Source organism: Setaria italica, chromosome II (assembly GCF_000263155.2).
Source record: "Setaria italica strain Yugu1 chromosome II, Setaria_italica_v2.0, whole genome shotgun sequence".
NCBI classification, from domain to species: Eukaryota; Viridiplantae; Streptophyta; class Magnoliopsida; order Poales; family Poaceae; genus Setaria; species Setaria italica.
The window spans coordinates 22379982-22398016 of record NC_028451.1 but is presented as its reverse complement, the minus strand read 5'-3'; the positions used below and the strand labels follow the sequence as shown (position 1 = coordinate 22398016).

General features: G+C 44.5%; 1 pseudogene; it reads left to right on the top strand.

The window, feature by feature from the left end:
- The first annotated feature begins 3943 nt into the window (after positions 1-3943).
- On the top strand, positions 3944-5167 carry LOC101781143 (annotated as a pseudogene).
- The last annotated feature ends 12868 nt before the right edge of the window (positions 5168-18035 follow it).

The following is an 18035-nucleotide window of genomic DNA, read 5'->3' as shown; positions in this document are numbered from 1 at the left end:
TGATTTGTATATTGTGTTCATTGAATATCCATTAAAGGCTACTTGAATTGATTTGCAATTATGTGAATTGTATGTGAAACTCTTTACTTGTATGGTTATTCTAAAGTTGTCCCTAGTCGGAGTTCATGTGAGGACACACATGAATATTAGATTAGCACATGTATTAGTTGATGACTATGTTTCACAAGTCATGGACATGGAGATGTTGAACTAATAATGTGGACACATGTGGAGACATGTGTTAGGACTGACCCAACACGAGAAGTAGTTCTCTCTTTAAACAACATATACGCTTTGTCCTTAGACCTGAGATTGTCGCATGTATTCTAGATGTGGATTGACCTACTTAGGGGCTATCAAACGCTACGCCGTAACAGGGTAGTTATAAAGGTAGCTTTCGGGTTTGTCAAGAAGCATGCTATGAGACATGGTCAATCAAGATGGGATTTGCCCCTCTCTGATTGAGAGTGATATCTCTGGGCCCCTCGAGTGATCGGATCAGAAAATGCATGGCCATGCTACGTACGGTTAAGAGTTAATCTACAAAGGGATTCCGAATCACAGGATCGAGAAAGAGCGGTCGGCTTGAAGCTAGACCAAATATCGTGAGGCAAAGGGAATAGCATGTATATTATGTTGTGATGGTTCGTCTGATATGATCTTCGTATGCGTATAGGAGTTGGCACGTCTTGCTAGAGGCCGCTACCGACTATTGGGCCGAGTAGGAGTACTCGGGCCATGTCTATACGTATCCGAACCCAAAGGGTCACACACTTAAGGGGCTGGAAGCCCAATTCGGATCTGATCCGAGTTGGATTAGGTTTAGGAGTACTAATGGGCCTCGGATCCAGAGGCCCATCAGGAACCCCTATAAATAGAGGGGTGGGGGCGCCCTAGGGTTTCACACCTTTTTGCGAAACACTTCTGCCGCGCCTCCCACGCCCTCGCCTGTTGCAACTCGCGGATCTAGCAATCCGGCTTGCGACGCTTCCTCCCTGCACGTGTGGATACCTTGGAGGTGTTGCGCCTGCAGCACTTGGACGAGCCATCGACGAGCCGCCGACGAGCCACGACGAGCCGACGACGAGCCGCGGCACCGGAGGCGATCTTGCTGTGCACGTGGACGAGTTGCTGAGGAGCTGCTGGACGTGATCGACTACGTACGACTACGTTGATCGACTACGTACGACTACGTGATCGTCTTCACTGCACCGACGCATATCTACATCTTCCGCACCAGTAGTGCGTCGAGTGGTAATCCCGTGATCCTTATACGGCAGCTCTTCCTGGTTATACGCGGTAGAAAATTTTGTTTTGCGCTAGCGTAGCCTACCTCGTATCCCAACACATATGAACCTAGAACTAACTCTTAGTCCTTCTCCCTAGTTTAGTTATCTCGAGATGATTCTTGTGTGTGTCACATTACATATCTATCAGTATCTTACCCCTACCTTGAGTATTGTCTTTATCCATCTATGGTATACTCATATGCATAGTAAACTCTTTTGACCTTCCCACCTTCCTTTAGGAAATACAATACCCTTGGGAATACTCTTGGATGAAATGCCACAACGGTATATCCGTGCGCTTGTGGATTTATTCGTGATCGTTAAATATACTAACAACAACAGGAAGAAAGTAAACCCTGGAGCATAACCCCTAATTTTAAATTATGCAATATTCTTAATTAATTATTTGTGCATTAATTAATTATATGTGCATTAAGTTTTCAGAAGTTGAATGAAACCATAGTTGCATGCTCCTTATGACTCCCTTGTTACGAGTAATTGCCTATCGCTCGCGAGATATAGGATCACTTTATTTAATTAAGATCGAGCGGAGATGAGAATGTTGTTAAATTGCGTAGCTCCACCTATGTCAATTAAGGCACGTTCGTTGTTGGCCTGTTAATCGAGTTTGATAAGGGTCAGTGTGCTTGAGCCAGTTTAATTGGGCAATTCTGCCACACTCAGTTGCAAACTCAATTACTTTTGGCTGCAACCAATTACTACCCAATTAAATCCAGTTACTGCTGATTGCAACTATTTCTACATAGTCGCACTAGTGCACCAGATATGACTGCACCTTAGAATTGCAACTTGACATGTGTTATAGTCCCCACAAGCAAATAATACACCGAGTTATAACCTGGTTGCAACTCGGTAGTAGAAGCCGTTGCAATCCATAGTACACAGATATGCAACTCGCTTAAAAGATAAGAAAATATATTCATATTGGATCATACACCAAGTTATAACTAGTTGCAACTCGATAGTAGAAGCCGTTGCTATCTATAGTATCCAGATATGCAACTCTCACTTAAAAGGTAAGAAAATATATTCATATTGGATCTAGTTTTGTTAAGCATATTTTTTATATGATGCAATAAATGTTTTGTTAGGAGAAAAAGTATTTCAAAGATTCGAACCAACAAAAAATTCCATACGTTACAAAATAAGATTATATCACCGAAACTCGTGTAATTTATTGGAGGAAAGTTAATAATGCATAGAACTATACCTATATCCCATGTATTTACCAAGAGATTGGCGGTTGAAAAATTAAGGTAACGACCATTAACAAATTCTAGTGATGAAATAGTAGAGTCTATGTATACTGCCCATGAATGACAGCTTTTAAAAACCATCCTATTAACAATTAAATTACAGATGGTCGTACCTTACCTTCATTGACGGAAATAAGCTACCACACGCTAGCGTCGAAACCGACAGTTTCTTTTTCCTACCTATCTAAATTATGCACTTGAAATATATTTTTGACGCAGACTCCATGAAATCCATCAGCTAATTTATTTTTTAACAGTTCCTTTTTAGGCAGTGTATTGGAGGGTGTTAATCCTAGAGTTCAATCATTAGACGGGCGTTGTTATCATAGATCTAAATAACCACTAACTAGCCACCAGCAATAGAGCATAATTCTAGAAAAATATAAAACTAGTTTCCTGTTTTTAGCTATAACGAGTTTCTATATATTTTTGAAGACAAAACAAGATTTTAGGATTTTAAAGTCCATATAATTTCTAAGGAATCATTGTTTTATTTTTTATAAAATCTAATTGCCCCTCAAACTATCAACTCGCAATTTGCTCCCACCCTCGTGGTGGAAGTGGCACCACGTAGGGAAACTTTTTTTAAAAAAAAATTGAACCCTGGGAGGTAAAATCGGAGGTTTGAATAGTTGGGGTCCAATATCTGATTTTTCGATTGAGAGGTGTCTAGTTTAAATTTATCAGAATTTCTTTATTATTATATACTGATATGTGCATGAGAACAGGAGCTATGATTCTACGGAGCATTACCCTGCAATTTAAAATAAATTAAAAAATGGTGCTTTTCCACGACGATTTATTCCGCGCGCCCTTGCGTGGAGGCGCCTAACATGCGTGGACTCTGCCCATACGCCTATCATCCATCCGTGGATCCCTCAGCCCACAGAATTTCGCCGGATAGCTGCTCCACGCCATATAGCAAAGGAGCTCTCTCCGCAATCGATGTGCTGCGTGCCTTATCTGTTCAGGTCAGTTGAGGCCAGTCCATATCTTTATCTTCCATCGTTTCCCCGTCACTGCACAGTCAACAAAACGATTGCTTCTGCGAGTGGCGACTCTGGCACTCATGTTTCATTCGTTATTTTTTTTTTGATAAGGTGTTTCTTTCGACATTAACAGACGGGCCAGGGGATGAAAACGTACACAACTAGGGTGTGTTCAATGAGGTTAAAGCAGACGTCAACCCATGGTTTATCACAGATTCACAGGCGGATGGGAATACAAAGTAAATAGCAACAGTTTAAGAACATGGCGAGCAATTGCACAGAAATAGGAAACGGCGATTGTCCATATCACTATGGCTGTATGACATAGTAAACGCCTTTTAAGTACCTGTTCTTTTGGTGTGTCATATTCGTGTCAAATGCTAAGATTATTTAGAACGCGGGAAATCTTATAAGATTTAATCGAGAAAAAGTTTTTTCCTCGTAAAATTTACTTAGGTTCTTGCGAACTGTGGTGTGACCTGCTAGGCTATCACCTAAGTGAAGAGTAATTAGCTCTGTGCAAAAAGTCAGTGCAATTAGAACAACAGCTTCCCCTTAATAAAGAATAGCGAAAAAGGACAAACACTCGAAGCAAACAACGCCTATTTAATCCCCATTTCCGCACCTGCCTCACCTCTCCCCCTCTCTGCATCTCCCTCCCTCCCTCCTCTTGCTGAGATCTTTGTGAGAACCGTTTCCTCTCGCCGTCTCACGCATCATGGACGACGACGGCGACTGGATCACGGCGAGGTACCTCCTCTCCTCGATCCTCGGGCGGAACCCGCTGGTCGTGGACTACGTCGACGAGGAGTCCTTCCCCGTCGACCCTCCTCCCGCCGCCGTGGGCAGTCGCCTTGCGGAGGCGGTGCCACCGGCCGTCTCGGCACCGCCGGCGGTGCGAGCGCCGGCGGGCGTGGCCGGCACGGTGTGCGCGGTGTGCACGGAAGAGATCGCGGTGGCGGACGCCGTGGTGCGGCTGCCGTGCGCGCACTGGTACCACGACGGCTGCATCGCGCCGTGGCTGGGGATCCGCGGTACCTGCCCCATGTGCCGCGCCGAGCTCCCGCCCTGGGACTCTGGCGAGGACGAGTGTGGCGGCCCCGCCGGCCGCGCGAAGCCGGCGCGCGCCCCGGGGCCGGGACCAGCGGCGGGGCGGGCGCAAGCGCCCGCGCGCAGCTGGACGCGGCGTACGAGTACGTCGCCGGCGGCGTGCTGTCTGGCTGATCGATGGCCGCGTGGGCGCGGTGCCTGCCGAGTAGATTAGGCGCGTCGTTGTGCGCTTAACGCTCGTTGTTACAGAAGAAATGGGTGCTAGCACCTACTACTCCGGAAAAAAGAAAAAAAGGAGAGATAATTTTGAGCCAAATTTCTCGCCCACAAGTTCATTCAGTACTTACTTCACTTGGAATTGCAACATCGAAAGAGGAAGAAAGGCATGCCGGTGTTTCTTGTTGGTTCTTTCTCTCATAGAAGAAAAATGATGTCCTAATCAACGGGGAATCGGATACCAAACCATCGTGTCGTGTCATTATTTTTGTTCTGATTTTCAAACAGAAGGAAAAAAATGTGTCATGGTTTCACTGGTTCCAGACATCGTTATGTAAGTTTTCTCCATCCGTCTCAAAATTGGAGACCACCGACGGAATTGAAACCTTGCGATTTGCGAATTGCCAGGCTGCCAGCTACTGCTTACTGGTCTCGCGCAAAGACAAGCTGGGGCCAGCTCTAGCCTATAGGACAGTGGAGTGGAGGTGACTGATTCCACGCCTTGCTCCCGCGTTGCAGAGTTGCGTTCAGATGGCGAGTGCCGAACCAAAACTTTGTTATAGTCTCAAGGAACGAGTAGCGTAGTTAAATTAAGCAACAGCCCAACGACCTGGTTGCTGGTGCCGCGTGTGCGCCATCACCTTGGTACTTTTCCTCCTCGGTAGTGATTATGATAAACACACATAAAATGTTTGATTTGGGTGTCTGTAACGTAATTCGATTACATAGGATATGCCATCCCGTTAGGGTCTTGTTTGAATAGTTGTGGGTTAAAGTGGAATGGAAGGATCGGCGGAAAAATTATTTTAGACTCAATCCCCTTCGCTCCACTCCAATCTATACAAACGAGAACCCTAAATAGTACGAAGTAGTAGTATTATTATAAGTGGGTTGCACCACTAGGTTTTCTTTATACTAGTGTATTGTTTGAGCATTGCATTATTGGCATTCACACGCCATGTTGATTTATCGTCTTATTTTAGGATAAAGGAACAACCAGTGCTCCCACGTACATTTTTAAAATAAAAGAAATTTTATTCTAATTTCTGCAAGAATTTTGCACTTAACCGATTATTATTATAGTTCATGCCTCTAGCATATAAAAGAAAAACTCTCAGCGATCCATATCCAAAGGAAATAAGGTTAATCGCTAAGCCTCCTAATTAAAGCATGTTTTACGAAGATCTCATAGCCATGGTCTCAAATGTTCGGCAAGGCAATTTAAAAAGTGGTCTCTTGCTCTACTTTTGCAGCATGCTCCAAAAATATGTCCAGTGAGTCGCTCTGAAGATAACCTACAGATAAGATTACAATCTTCTTTTTTCAAAAACCACATCATTTCTACATAGCCAAATAGACCATAAAATAGCACATGGAAATTTGATATCGCATAAGCTGGTCTACTTGTTTGAGCCATACCCCAGCTAGATCAGTTACATCTTTTGGAGGATGCAAACCAAAAGCAATTGTATAGATTATCCAAACAAATCTTGCAACATGAAAATCAAAAAATAAATGTTGGATAGATTCCCACGTACATCTATCATTTCATTTAGCTCGCAGCCAAACTTGGCACGACCGGGCTAAACCGGAATGTCCAGTTTTCAAAAACTGGAGGTTCCAGTTTTGAAGAAGTCTTCAATCATATAATGGACTCCACCATTGTGTGCTCTGTCTAAACGCATATGTGGATCGTTCAGTTTGGACTCTGGATGATAAGTTATGGTCATTTAACAAATGCTCACCAGGAAACACTAGAGGTTCCTGTTTGTAGCATAATTTGGCTAGCTTGTTTATTTAGTAGGCCAAATTATATTAAGTACCGACAGAATTGATCTATTGACAGAATACATGTAGAGCTCGGCAGGTGCTTCACCAAGTAAAGCATGCATTTTTGAGTTTAGGATTGTTGAAGGGCCAAGTCTGGTGTGTGTGCTGGATATATTTTGGAAAGCAATATGAGTCTAGATTTCACCTGAGAAGAGAAGGAAATAGCAAAGGTGAAGTCCGGAACGGAGATAGCTGAAGGAATTTTTTATACGTGAATTGGTTATTTGGCCAGATGAATAAGGATGGGATACGTGAATTGGTTAAAGAGGGAAATTGTTTCCTTTATCTTTATCTGGTACTGAATTCACATGGTTTGCATCTCTTGCTCCTAATTCTATTGTAACTTGGGCACAACTGGAGCAAAATTTTCATGAATACTTTTACAGTGGTGAGACTGAGCTTAGACTTTCACATTTAACATCGGTTAAGCAAAATACAATGAACCAGTTTCTGATTATATTAGGAGGTTTAGGGATGTGAAAAACTGATGTTTCAGTCTGACTATAGCCGAAAAAGATTTAGCAGATCTTGCTTTTTTGGTTTTGCTTGCTCATATTAGGGATCGTTTAGAAGGGCAAGAATTTTCAGATGTTAACCAAGTCTTGCATAAGGCTTTGGCTCAAGAAAATCTTGCTAACGAAGTTAAACAATATAGCCGGTTTAAAGAGAACACGAATAAAAACACAGAAAAGTTGCAGTCAATGCTTTAGGCTATAATAGTGATTCGGCTAGTGATGATGATGTTGAAATATGCATAGCCGAGCGGGTACAAGCGCCTAAGTCAAAACCATTTGTATGCCCTGCTTTCAAACCCACGCCTGCTAAAAGAGAAGAAATTAGATACACTTTTGATATTAGCAAGTGTGACAAGATTTTTGATATCTTACTGCAAGAAAAGTTAATTAGACTGAGAGAAGGACATGTAATTCCACCTCCAGAAGAATTGAGTAAAAGGGCTTATTGTAAGTGGCATAATTCCTATTCTCATGCTACTAATGACTGTAATGTGTTTCGTCGATAGGTACAATCGGCCATTAGTGACGGACGATTGAAATTTGCAGAAGGCACCAAGATGAAGCTTGATAGTGATCCTTTTCCCATTAATGTCATCGAGTTTGAGAATAAGAAGATGCTTATTCGGTTAGATCAAGCCGGGTCTGCAAAAGGGAAAAATATTATTGTTGATGACAATGTTGCCCCAAGGATGATTAAGCCAAAAAATCCAGAAGTGGGAGTATTGATGAGGACACCACAAGTACATCTACACCAGCAGCACCTCAGGCGCCTCCAGTTGCTCCTCCACCTCAGGCGCCTACAGTTGATCATCCAGTTGGGCCAATCACTCGGGCCCGTGCGAGAGAATTAAACTTCATCATGGTGTTAAGGAACGAAGGCCCATCGAAATAAGAAGATGGCCCAACAAGGCAGCCCAGGTGGGGCGCCTAGGGTTGGGCACGCGTGACCCCTTCGGACTCCAGGGGCTGCGCCCCCTTTATTTAGTCCGAGTCCTTTTTGTTTACGACTTGAGTTTTGTTTTACATCTAGCTTTAGCTACTCTCGAACACGCGCAAATACGCGCTGTCCTGGTGATTCAGAACTCCACCTTCGAGTGATATTTAGATTGCTCGCCTCTTTTTCTTGTTCGTTCTTCGATTGCGGACAGGAATCGATCTTCGTGATCAGGCTGATCTCGCACCGGCGAGGTTGGTAACCATCGGGAGTTGGTTCAGCGATTGCATTGGTGCTTCGGGTTCGCTCGTCGTAGTCGGATCGTGAGGGTCTACTTCCACCAAGTCGAATTTATCTCCACTCACCGAAAGATCGGGCACTCCGACTCTATCAAGTGGTATCAGCTTTCCAGGTTGATCGGTGAGTTTTACCGAGTGTTTTTCCCTTCCTACAGTCCACAAAAACCAAAACAAATTTTTTCAGGTTAGATCCTTTGTCCCAGCAACCGTTTAGCCTCGCACATTCTTTCAATAAGTGTCTTTGTTGAATTTGTGTGCCTACTCGTTCAATTGTTGCTGGTTACTTGTGTTTAATCTCTTATCTCTCGTTTTTCCTCTAACCCTAGTTTTCGCCGCCGCCGCCGTTCCGCTGCTCGCCAACCCTACCAGCCGCGCCCACCGCACCTCCCCCCGCGACAACCGCGCCGCGCCATCCCACTACTCCGATCGCCCCTCCCCTGTCAAAAAAAAAAAGATCGAAAGCAATCAAAAAAAAAAAGGAAAGTGCAAAAAAAAAAAGAAGGAAAGAAGCCAAAAAAAAAGAAGAAGAAGAATCCAACAGGGAGAAGGAAGGTGATTCGGATTTGTTTTGGTGGCACCTCCCTTTGCGCGCGCCGTGACTCCTCCTGGGTCACGACTCTCTGGTGTTAATTCCCCCCTCCCCCACGTATTCCGTGCCAGCCTTTCACATCCGTATCTCTCTTTCTTGGTCCTTTATTATTCTGAGGTCCGCCTTACTCTAGAGAGAGAGAGAGAATACCCCTGTCCTTTCGGAAAAAGTGTGTGCCGCAATTTGATATTTGAGATCCTCTGTGTTCATATTATCAGTTTTGGGGCACCCTCTGTGAAAAAAAAAACAGAAAAAAAAAAAAAGAGGTGCGCCCTCTCCACCTTGCCTCTGTTCTTTCGATTTTTCCTTGTTACCAGCAACTATTGTTACGTGTTTGGCACTATCTTTCAACTTTGCATTATTGTTTGATTGTGCTAATCCTTCATTTGAGTGCAGCCTTCCCAGAACTCCACATAGTTCTACGACGAGCATATTTTGTTTCTCCAGGCAATCGCTCCTCCAATCTTTCGTGAGTTCCACCGGTTGGTTGCAGTTCGCCCCTGTGTGCGTGGTAAGAACGGATAAGAATTTGATAACAGCACTAGTGTGAGCGCCTTGTGAGCTGTTACACCCCTATTTTGTCGTCGCTTGTGTTCTTGTCTTTGCGCTAACCATGGCAGATGATGTCGACGCGGGGGCTACCCAGCTGGAGGGCATACGGGCGCAAGTTGAAGGGCTTGTCACCGACATTCAGACGATTCATGAACGGCTGGACTCGACGATCTCCTCGACGACCGAGCGGTGTGATCAGCTCGACCTTGCACAGACGGCCGCTAAGGCCACACTCGACTCAGTTGTGGCAAGACTCGATGCATTGCACACTACAGTCGCAGAGTTGCAGCAGGGTTATGGTGGTGACTCGGACCAGGACGATGGCGACCGCCGAGGCCGTGCCCGCCGCGTGCCACGCCGCTCCGGTGGTAATGATTCCTTTTCCAAGATTAAATTTAAAATCCCACCTTTTAATGGCAAATATGATCCTGCTGCATATCTTGATTGGGAATTAGAAGTTGAACAGAAATTTTCATGCCATGATATTCTTGCTAATTCTCAAGTTAAAGCTGCTATTAGTGAATTTACTGATTTTGCTTTAATTTGGTGGCGTGAATATAAACACAAACATCCCAATACCATTCCAACCACTTGGGAGCAATTAAAAACTGCTATGCGCCACAGATTTGTGCCTTCTTATTATGCTCGCGATTTGCTTAATAAAATGCAACGTTTTCAGCAAGGTTCCAAATCTGTTGAGGAATATTTCCAGGAATTACAAATAGGAATGATTCGTTGTGGGTTATTGGAGGAAAACGACGCTGCTATGGCACGTTTTCGTGGTGGTTTGAACCGCGAAATTCAGGATATACTTGATTATAAGGACTACACCGATATGACAACATTATTTGAATATGCTTGCAAAGCTGAACGTGAAGTGCAGGGACGCCGCTCGAAGACATATTCTAACTCTTTTGCAGGAAGAAGCTCGCCATCCAACTCCGCACCCGCTCTCCCTGCGCCACCCACGCCCACCACGACACCGCGCGAGCGAACGGCAAAACCTGCAAGCGCTGCCCCTTCCACAGGCACCGCCCCTCCCACAGGCCGTACACGGGATATTCAGTGTCATCGTTGCAAAGGATTTGGCCATGTGATTCGGGACTGTCCGAACAAGCGCACTTTGCTTCTTCGTGACGATGGTGAGTACTCTTCCGCTAGTGATTCTGAAGATACTCGACATGCGATGCTTGCCACTAACCATGCAGCTATGGAGGTACATGTCAACCCGGGCGACGCCGATAGGTATGAAAGTCTTGTTGTGCAGCGTGTTCTTAGTACACAGGTCGCCCCGTCCGAGAAGAATCAGCGACACACTCTTTTCCATACCAAGGGCGTTGTGCAGGAGCGGTCGATTCGCATCATCATCGACAGCGGCAGCTGCAACAATTTGGCGAGTACCACGCTGGTTGAAAAGTTGTCTTTACCCACTCGTAAGCATCCACATCCATATCACATTCAATGGCTTAATGATGGTGGGAAAATTAGAATTACTCGATCAGTCCGTGTTCCTTTCTCCATGGGTGCTTATTCTGATTTTGTTGATTGTGATGTTATTCCCATGGAAGCATGCTCTCTGTTACTTGGGCGACCTTGGCAATATGATACTGATAGCTTGCATCATGGTCGTTCCAATCACTATTCTTTCATGTTTAAGGGTCAGAAAATAATTATACATCCCATGACACCTGAACAAATTCTTAAAGATGATCTTGCTAGAGCTGCTAAAACTGCTAAACAACTTGAACCATCGACATCTATTAATTCTGAAATCAAGTTGAATGCTCCTGTTTTGCTTGCCACACGTGCTGATTTTGATGAGTTACGCGATGCTCCTTTGCCATGCTATGCCCTTATATGCTCTAGTGTGCTCGTTTCACTTGATGATGCACCATCTTTGGATATTCCCCCTGCGGTTGCTAACATTTTGCAGGAGAACGCTGATGTCTTTCCAAAAGATTTACCACCAGGACTCCCACCACTTCGTGGCATTGAGCACCAGATCGACCTCATTCCTGGCGCACAGCTTCCGAACCGCACACCGTACCGTACAAATCCGGATGAGATGAAGAAAATCCAGCGCCAGGTACAGGCATTGCTTGACAAGGGTTATATTCATGAGTCTCTTAGCCCTTGCTCCGTTCCCGTGTTACTTGTTCCAAAGAAAGATGGCTCATGGCGTATGTGTGTAGACTGTCGTGCTATTAATAACATTACCATTCGCAACCGATACCCTATACCACGCCTTGATGATATGCTAGATGAGCTTAGTGGTGCCATTATTTTCCACTAGATGATTGCGTAGTGGCTACCATCAGATTCGCATGAAATTAGGTGATGAATGGAAAACGGCTTTTAAAACGAAATTTGGGTTATACGAATGGTTAGTTATGCCGTTTGGTTTGACAAATGCTCCCAGCACATTTATGCGTTTGATGAATGAAGTTCTGAGGCCCTTCATAGGATTGTTTGTAGTTGTCTATTTTGATGATATCCTCATTTACAGCAAGTCTATGGAAGAGCATTTAGAACATTTGCGTGCTGTTTTTGATGCCTTGCGTGCGGCCCATTTATTTGCTAACCTCGAAAAATGCATGTTTTGCACACAACGTGTCTCGTTTCTTGGCTATGTTGTTACTCCACAGGGCATTGAGGTGGATAGCAGCAAGATTGATGCCATTCGGGAGTGGCCTACACCGACAACGGTTACACAAATTCGAAGCTTTCTTGGCCTTGCAGGTTTCTACCGTCGGTTTGTTCGTGATTTTAGCTCCATTGCAGCGCCTCTACATGAGCTTACAAAGAAGGATGTTCCCTTTGCTTGGAGTGATTCGCAAGAGGTTGCGTTCAGCACCTTGAAAGATAAGTTAACCAATGCTCCTCTCTTGCAGTTGCCTGATTTTACTAAAGTGTTTGAGCTTGAATGCGATGCTAGCGGTATTGGGCTAGGTGCTGTTTTGTTACAAGAAGGAAAACCGGTTGCTTACTTTAGCGAGAAATTAAGTGGTGCTAGCTTGAATTATTCTACTTATGATAAGGAGCTTTATGCTTTAGTGCGCACTTTGCATACTTGGCAGCACTACCTTTGGCATCGCGAGTTTATAATTCATTCTGATCATGAGGCTTTAAAACATATTCGTACCCAAACAAACCTGAACCGTCGTCATGCTAAATGGGTAGAATTCATTGAGTCTTTCCCTTACATTATTAAACACAAGAGCGGGAAGGAAAATGTCATTGCTGATGCTTTGTCTCGTCGTTATACCATGCTGTCACAGTTAGATTTTAAAATCTTTGGCTTGCAAACTGTGAAGGATCAATATGTGGATGATGCTGATTTTAAAGATGCTTTCGCCCACTATATTCATGGCAAACCATGGGGCAAATTTCACATACAGGACGGGTTCCTGTTTCGCGCTAACAAGCTGTGTGTTCCAGCTAGCTCGGTTCGTCGTTTGTTGTTACAGGAAGCGCATGGAGGCGGTCTCATGGGGCACTTTGGCGTCTACAAGACGCATGAAGTGCTGGCTGCCCACTTCTTTTGGCCCCGGATGCGCGCTGATGTTGAGCGCCTTGTTGCCCGCTGCACTACTTGCCAGAAAGCTAAGTCCCGATTGAACAACCATGGTTTATACATGCCTTTGCCTGTTCCTACTTCCCCTTGGCTTGATATTTCTATGGACTTTGTTTTGGGATTGCCTAGAACTAAGAATGGGAGGGACAGTATTTTTGTGGTTGTTGATCGTTTCTCCAAAATGGCTCATTTTATACCTTGTCATAAGACTGATGATGCTAGCAATGTTGCTAAATTGTTCTTTCGCGAGATTATTTGTTTGCATGGTATTCCAAATACAATAGTCTCTGATCGTGATGCTAAGTTTCTCAGTCATTTTTGGAGATCACTGTGGAATAAAATGGGAACTAAATTGCTGTTTAGCACCACTTGTCACCCTCAGACTGATGGACAAACTGAGGTGGTTAATCGAACCTTGTCCACTATGCTTAGGGCTGTTTTAGATAAACACTTGAAACGTTGGGAAGATTGCTTGCCTCATGTTGAGTTTGCTTATAATCATGCAACGCATTCTTCTACAAAGATGTGTCCTTTTCAAGTTGTTTATGGTTATATTCCTCGGGCGCCTATTGATTTGTTTGCACTTGATGCCGAGGACGTCCCACACATAGATGCCGCTGCACATGTTGATCAAATGATTAGCTTGCATGAGCAAACTCAACAAAACATTGCTGCTGCTAATGCTAAATATCAGGTTGCGGGTAGTAAAGGGAGAAAACATGTTACTTTTGCACCGGGTGATCTGGTTTGGTTGCATTTGCGAAAGGATCGTTTTCCTACCTTAGGATCGTTTTCCTACCTTACGTCGTTCTAAATTGATGCCACGTGCTGCTGGTCCTTTTCAAGTGCTAACCAAGATTAATGATAATGCTTATATCCTTGACCTGCCTGCGGAGTTTGGTGTTTCCACGAGTTTTAATGTTGCAGATTTGAAACCGTATGTGGGCGAAGATGAGGAGTTGCCGTCGAGGACGACTTCAGTTCAAGAAGGGGAGGATGATGAGGACACCACGAGTACATCTACACCAGCAGCACCTCAGGCGCCTCCAGTTGCTCATCCACCTCAGGCGCCTACAGTTGCTCATCCAGTTGGGCCAATCACTCGAGCCCGTGCGAGAGAATTAAACTTCATCATGCTGTTAAGGAACGAAGGCCCATCGGAATAAGAAGATGGCCCAACAGGGCAGCCCAGGTGGGGCGCCTAGGGTTGGGCGCCGTGACCCCTTCGGACTCCAGGGGCTGCGCCCCCTTTATTTAGTCCGAGTCCTTTTTGTTTACGACTTGAGTTTTGTTTTACATCTAGCTTTAGCTACTCTTGAACACGCGCAAATACGCGCTGTCCTTGTGATTCAGAACTCCACCTTCGAGTGATATTTAGATTGCTCGCCTCTCTTTCTTGTTCGTTCTTCGATTGCGGACAGGAATCGATCTTCGTGATCAGGCTGATCTCGCACCAGCGAGGTTGGTAACCATCGGGAGTTGGTTCAGCGATTGCATTGGCGCTTCGGGTTCGCTCGTCGTAGTCGGATCGTGAGGGTCTACTTCCACCAAGTCGAATTTATCTCCACTCACCGAAAGATCGGGCACTCCGACTCTATCACTTTTTAGCATGCTCACCTCGAAATAGCATGCAATCTTTGGGGCAAGCATGGATTTTCACATAATCAAGACCTAATCCACCAATGATCTTCTTCACTTCATAATACTTCTTAGGTAGATTTGCTTCAGGAGGTAGCGTAGAAGATAGTAGTCCCAATAGTGCTCCAAACGATTCTTGTGACCAACCATTTAAGCACTTCAAGTGATATAAGTGCACCAAAAATGACAATCTTGAGTATTTACAACCAGGGTATAACCTTATGTGTGCATCCTTGAAGAACCTTTCATATATATTCTGATCCCTCCCCAAATCATCACCTCGAGCTGGATTCACAAGATCCTCTGGGGCATTATGTTCCATACCTGCAAATCCTGATTGAAAATCATCTGCTTCGCCTTGAGGCAAACCTGCAGCCCTACCAAATGCAGCATGTAGCAGTTCTTGCATGCTATCCGATTCTCCATCCTGACAACCTTGTACTATACCCGAAGCAGGCAACGTTGTGATATTTGGCTCATCAACAAATGCAATTGATGGTCTGTCATAATTCTCGCCATGATGAACCCAAGTAGTATAACCTTGAAGAATACCGTCACACCTCAGATGTATCCTAACTTCATCACGACTTTGGGTTATTCTATTATTGCACTTTTTACACGCACACAATATCTCGCTATCATGTGGAAGGTTCCAGTAAGCAAAAGCCAAAAATTCTTCAACACCATCTTCATATGCGATCTCCCATCTTGATTTTTTCATCCAACTTCGATCCATCACCCTATGTAAGGAGATGTTAAATTTAAATAAAACATATCAGCTGCTTTAATTTGCAGTAATACGAAATTCAGGTACATGCTTCCCAAGCCATATCAGTGAAAAAAAAGACCTGAATTTTGCGCTGGCGGCTTCCAGGGGCGGCGGTGCAGGCGGCTTCCAGGGGAGGTGAAGCTGACGGCTTCGAGGGGCGGTGCCGGCAGCTTCGAGGGGCGGCAGCGCAGGAAGCTTCTAAGGGCGGCAGCGCGGGGGCTTGCAGGGGCGGCGGCGCCGAGGGATACCAAGGGCGGCGGTGCCGGTGGCTACCTAGGGCGGCGGCGCAAAAGGATTGCAGGGGCGGCAACGCAAAGGCTTCAGGACTTCGTCGAAAAGCTTCTAGAACGGTGTTTGTGGACAAGGGAGGCGGCACCGGGGGCTACCTGGGGTGGCGGTGCCAAAGGCTACCAGGGGCGGCGGCGCCAAAGGATTGCAGGATCAGATACATCCATCAACATATATAGAGTTCTGCAGATGGCTGTGGGCAGAGTGATCGAGTTTAGCTCGGCTATATCTCTCTATTTATAAAGGTCGTGCTATGACAATACACAACTGAGCTAGTGGTCCATTGGTAAAGCAAGTGGTAAATCAACCATTGGTCTCAGGCTCGAATCTTGATTGCTGCGCTCCTTTTTTGCCATTTTATCTCGCGCAGCACAGCAGCACGCCCAAGAGCACCAGGGGCCCAAGCTAAGCAGCAGACCGAGTAGCAGGCCCAAGAGCGGGTGGCAGCCCAAGGCCCAAGCTGAGCAGCAGGCCTAAGAGAGGGTGGCAGCCCAAGAGCGGTTTCGAACCTGGCAGCTGGGCTGTGGCGGTCCCGGGTGATGTGGTGACTGGTGGCTGGGTGACGCGCGCGGCCGGGTGCTGGTGGCCGGGTGACATGGCGCGCGGCCTGGGGCCGGTGATGTGGCGTGGTCGGGTGATGTGGCGTCCCTTCCTAAGGGTTGCCACATAAGCATGTTCAAAACTATTAAAAACCACAAATAAAAACCAAAGAACATGTAGCTCAATGGTAGGTGTGGTGGTTTCCAGCTAGGAGGTTCCACAATCAATTCAGGTTCCAGGTTTGAACCCATTTTTTAACATTTTTTCCCCTATTTTCGATTTCAAATATTATATTTTCTCTTTTATTTTCGTTTCTCCTGGTTTTTTTTCAAAAATTATATTTGCCCCCCTTGTGGCATGACAATTCTAAATTTGTTAATCATGACGAATTTATTATAACATCATAGGTCTTGGACCGCTTCATGATGAATTTGTTATATCGTGACAGGTTTTGGGCCACTTCATGATGAATTTATTATAACATCACAATTTTGGGCCGCTTCGTGACGAAATTGAAAAAATGTCACTATATTATGGGCCTCATATCCACTTAAACAGATTCGTGATAGGAAATTGAAAATCATCACAGATTCTGTACAGTTAATGACGTTCTCAGAAATCGTCACAGAAATTTTGTCATAGATTACAAGGTTTCTTGTAGTGTTTGTTGTTTCTTCATCCTCCAATAATTACAAATACTAGCTTCCAGGACTTTGAGTGCAGCGGCTCCTGGGCTGGCATATCGATTTGTTTAGAGACTTGGCCAGGATTAGATTGCCGATTTGTCCTGTGGGTGCTTGAGCGGATTTTGTATAGTCAAATGTAATTTTATTTAGAGACTTGACAAACACACGTTGCTAGCTCAATGGTATGGCTGCAAGACTCTAATATTGCCAGTCGTAGTTCGATTCTTGAAAGACACCATTTTTTTCTTTTTTTAGTTTTGTTATACACAGGTAATTTTAATTTTTGTTTACGACTTGTCTACATGCTATTCACGATTGAAAGCATGTCAAACTTTGTATCAAATATCAAAATTCATCTTTACGTACCTATTGATGGTTATTTGATACGCTTTACGACGTGTCTAGGGGATAATGACGCTTTAAAGCGTGTCAAACTTTGTATCAATTCGATACGTTTTTCTAGTCAAGTCAGAAAGCATCTTTACCTGGCTATAGACAATTATTTGATACGCTTTACAAAGTGTTTAAGTGATAATGATGCTTTAAAGCGTATCTAACTCCGTGTCATTTTGAGACAACTTCAATAGCATGTTAAAAACTGTCTTTATATGACTAATAACACTGTAAGCGTGTCTAATATCGTAACAGTCTGACACATTTTTGGAATCGTGTCAAAAAGCATCTTTACATGCCGATGTAGAGACGCTTTTATCATGCGTTACTACTATAGCGTATCTACAGGGGGGTTTTCTAGTAATGACGTCTTGGTACTCCTTCGGATCTTTCCTCAACAAATCGAAGACAGTGACGTGACTTCGATCAATGTTAATAATAATGAGGATCCAATGGGAGCTGCGTACATAAATGTTCATATATATTAGAGGTAACTAACATTAATCATGTAAGGAAAAAGAAAACAAAAATAGACGGTATACACACACTTACTTGAAGTTGTATGGAAGTAGTATGTGATCCTTTAATTTTTGTCTGTCTAGGGAAT